We start from the raw sequence: 4,351 nt of genomic DNA, 5'->3' as shown, positions 1-4,351 counted from the left end.
ATACCTCCCTCACTTGCTCTCATGTCAAAAATCTTGTAATAAAGCACAAGAATTCAAATCCAAAAATGACAAAGATGCAATAAAGGAAATGAAATGCTAGTTAAGGGGTTAGAATATTTACAAATGGTGGTTTACGGAGGACTCCACCAAACTCTCCTTCTTGTGAGAGATGCTAAGGGGGAAAAGCCAAAGTGTTGTTGATGTTGCTCAACACTTTGTAAAAATAGTCGAAGGCTTGCTCATTTTGATGATAGAGGTCTTGTATAGACCTTTGCACATTGTTTTCTTCATTGTTGTAGTCATCCAAGTCAAAGTGATGACAAGGATCTACAAAGCCTTGGTCCAAGGTCATAGCATTTCCAATATAAGAATTGACCAATCCTTCAAATTCATCGTCCATAGACCACAAACTTCGCTTGCTTATTCCCCAATGATGTCATGAGTTGACAAGAGCAACTCTCCTTTCTTGTTATCATGGCCAATGAGTCCTTCTTCATTACTTGTCATGATGGGTGAGCTATTCAAGCTCTCATTGTTGTTGAAAATTCCATGCTCTCCGAATAGAGGTACTTGAAGGTCATCCACTTTCTTCTTCCATATGGGTGATGTTTCTTTACCCATGGCTTGATCTTTGCATGAGATTCTAACTTCTTCCTATCACTTTCTCGGCTATAGTGATCGACCATGAAGCATGGCTCATGTAGTCGAGGAGTTCTCATTGTTTTGTCAAGATTGAAAGTAATTGTCTCATCCCCTACTTCAAGTGTAAGCTCTCCATGTTTTACATCGATTACCGCTCTGGCGGTATGCAAGAAAGGTCTTCCTAAGATGATAGGAATGTTGGAATCCTCCTCCATGTCTACAATGACAAAGTCTACCGGGATGAAGAATTTGCCAATTCTTACGGGCACATCCTCCCATACCCCTAAAGGTATCTTTGTTGATTGATCTGCCATTTGAAGAGTAATGTTGGTGCATTTGAGCTCTCCCATTCCTAATCTCTTACATACCGAGTTTGGCATGACACTTACACTTGCTCCAAGATCACACAATGCTTTATTGATTGTAGTGTCGCCAATGGTACATGGGATAGAAAAACTTCCCGGATCTTTGAGCTTTGGAGGGGAACTCCCTTGAAGAATAACACTACTTACTTTAGTAAAGGCAATAGTCTCCAACTTTGGGATGGATTTATTCTTGGTAAGAATATCCTTCATGTACTTTGCATAAGCCGGAACATGATTGATCAATTCCGTGAATGGGATTGAGATTCTAAGTTCTTCACAATTTCCATGAACTTTCCAAGTTGCTCATCAAGCTTAGGCTTAGCTTGACGACTTGGGAATGGAATTCTAATCACAATAGGCTCCTTATCAACATTCTTAGCCTTTCCTTCATTCTTCTTCTTTGAAAGTTCGTTGGTAGTAGGTTCTACTTCCTTAGAGTTCTCCACAACTCCTTGCTTGCTACTAGCATCCACAATATCTTCATCAATTGGCCTCTTCGGACCCTCATATCTTGTACCGCACCTCAAATGGATGGCACTAACCGTCTCATGTCTTGTGGGCGGGTTACCTTGAGGAGGTAATTGCCCCTTTTGTCTTTGGGAGCTAGAAGATGCTAATTGGGTCATTTGAGTCTCTAACATTTTGGTGTGGGCAAGTATGTTGTTGATGGTGATTTTTTTAGCTTGGCTATCTTTTTGCATTTGGGTGAAGAATTCTTGTTGGTTCTTTTGCATTTGGAGGACCGCTTTTTGAACATCAAAGCTTTGGTCATTGGTTTGGTTGTAGGAAGGTTGATTTTGATATCCTTGGCTTTGGTTGAAAAAGGGTCTTTCAGCTTGGTTCCTCATTGGAGGTGGAGTGTATGTTGGTTGAGGATTTTGAACATTTTGGATCTTGTATGAGAGATTTGGATGGAATTTGGTATTCTCATTATAGTAGTTGGAATAAGGGGTACCACTCTTGTATGCTTGGAAAACATTTACTTGTTTATTTGTTCCCCTACATTCGTTTTGATCATGTCCCAAGGTTCCACAACTTTCACATACTCCATTTGGGATTGAGGATGATGCCACCATAGCATTAACATGTTGTTTGGGTGATTTGGAAGCTTCATCAAGCTTAGCCATGGCCTTCTCAAACTTCAAGTTGGTGTCGATATGAGCACTTAGTTGAGCACCCAATTTTGTGATGGAATCTACCTCATGCTTTCCTCCTCTAGTGGCCTTTTGAGGCCTACTATATTGGGAATTATGAACCGCCATCTCTTCGATTTTGGCCCATGTTTGGTTGTCATCAACTTCGGTAAACCTCCCATTGGATCCCATATTAAGCACATTGCGTGAGTCTTCATATAAGCCGTTCCAAAATTATTGAACAAGGAACCACTCACTAAGTCCATGGTGTGGACAAGAACGACAAGTGTCCTTAAATCTCTCCCATACTTCATATAATGATTCCTCATCTCTTTGCTTGAACCCGGTGATTTGGGCTCTCAACATATTTGTCTTCTCTGGAGGATACAATTTCTTGTAAAAAGCAAGTGCTAACTTTTTCCATGAATCAACACCAAGGGTAGCCTTGTCTAGGCTCTTCAACCATTGCTTTGTGGTACCGATCAAGGAAAAAGAAAACAACACCCATCGAATTTGGTCTTGAGTAACTCCGGTTTGAGAAATTGCATCACAATAGTCACAAAAAGTCTCCATATGTAAATGAGGATCTTCACTAGGCATCCCTCCAAATTGACTTCTCTCAACTAATTGTATAAATGCGGATTTGGAAACGAAATTACCGGTTAAATGTGGTGGTGTAGAAGTACCATTGGGTAGGTTCTCCTCGGTTGGTACGGAATGTGATGAAAATTTAGGCATTATTGGTTGATTTTGTGGTTGGTTTGGAATTGGGTTATCCCCTCCATCTCTTGCAAAAGGGTTGACAAACTCAATGTTATTTGGTTGAATGTCCATAATCTCTCCAATACCCACAACTCTTGAAGCACCTTTAGCAACTCTTCTATTGTTGGTTAAGGTCCTTTCAATCTCGAAATCAATAGATAATAAATTACCTTGTGATCTCCTAGTCATGCAAAATATCAAACAACTAGAAAACAATTAGAACAACCTTGAGGAGATTGACTTCCCCAAGGTAAAGAAAGACACAACTAAAAACAATTAACGAAAATCAAATCAATTGAACACCGTCCCCGGCAACGGCGCCATTTTTGGTGTGATATCGTGTTATGCTCGTCGTTAAAGCTATCAACCAAAACAATATTTCTAAATCTACAAACTACTCTTTAGTGGAGTGGTAAGTAAAGGTCGGATCCCAAGGGACCGGTATTGATTTAGGATTTCATTTGCAAGTAGTTTATATCTTAGGGTGTCACAAATTTGGGTTGAGATGAGATGTAATCTAAACTTATCAACAAGATGAATGTAAATTAATAAAAAAAAGTAAAACAATTAAAGGGGGTTTTGTAAACAATTGATTAAGGACACTAGGGTGTCATGGGTTCATAAGGGAATCATGGAAATAGATCATACAAACATGTTCTCAAAAAGAAGCAAGCAATTTATTATTGTGATGGAATCGAGTTAGTGTATATCTTACAATTCCTAGGAAGATTTAGGTCCCGGAGCCGAGTCGATCAAGACTTTACAACACCTACAAGTCGACTTAGTCTCTTCCTATTCAACTCTATGCATGGTCTAACAAGGTTGAGTTGGCTTATATCTTACAAGCCTCATTGAAAACATAAGAGATGGTACAAAATGCAAGGTTTCATAGTCTAGCATTTCATCAAACATAATATGTGCATAGGTTGAAATCATAACAAGCAAGCATTCAATTATGAAAGCATATTAATTTAAGCACAGATTTAATTCCCATGATTGTTTCCCCTAATTCCCCATTAACCCTAGCTAAAGGACTACTCACTCATGATCAAGTTTAGCATGCTAATAAGGTTGTCAATCATACTAACAAAGCAAAACATGATGAACAAATGATGTGATTAACAATAATTAAGCAAAGGTAAAAGGGATTATACCTACTTGAGATGATCCAAATAATAAAGTAAAGAATAATAGAAGTAAACTTGATGATTGATGGAAGGTTGCCAATCCTCCAATAAACCCCAAATAATCTTCTAATTACCCAACTAAAACTTAGAACAATTGAGAGATTAAGGAAAGATTAAGATGTGATTAATATTGAAATGTGTATTACAACTTTGATTAAGACTAAATTAAGAGAGATTAATACTTTATTAAGAGATGGTTATGATAAGATGATAATCTAGGTAGTACAATAGGGTATTTATACTAAAATTAAGTACAAGGATT

General features: G+C 38.2%; 1 non-coding gene across 1 annotated transcript; it reads left to right on the top strand.

The window, feature by feature from the left end:
- The first annotated feature begins 2,399 nt into the window (after positions 1 to 2,399).
- Positions 2,400 to 2,506, top strand: LOC141639597 (small nucleolar RNA R71). Its single transcript, XR_012542596.1, has one exon. It is a non-coding gene; the product is annotated as a small nucleolar RNA R71 (small nucleolar RNA).
- The last annotated feature ends 1,845 nt before the right edge of the window (positions 2,507 to 4,351 follow it).

This window comes from Silene latifolia, unplaced genomic scaffold (genome assembly GCF_048544455.1).
Source record: "Silene latifolia isolate original U9 population unplaced genomic scaffold, ASM4854445v1 scaffold_466, whole genome shotgun sequence".
Taxonomy (NCBI): domain Eukaryota; kingdom Viridiplantae; phylum Streptophyta; class Magnoliopsida; order Caryophyllales; family Caryophyllaceae; genus Silene; species Silene latifolia.
The sequence above is the reverse complement of the archived record's forward strand: the minus strand, read 5'-3'. Positions and strand labels throughout refer to the sequence as shown.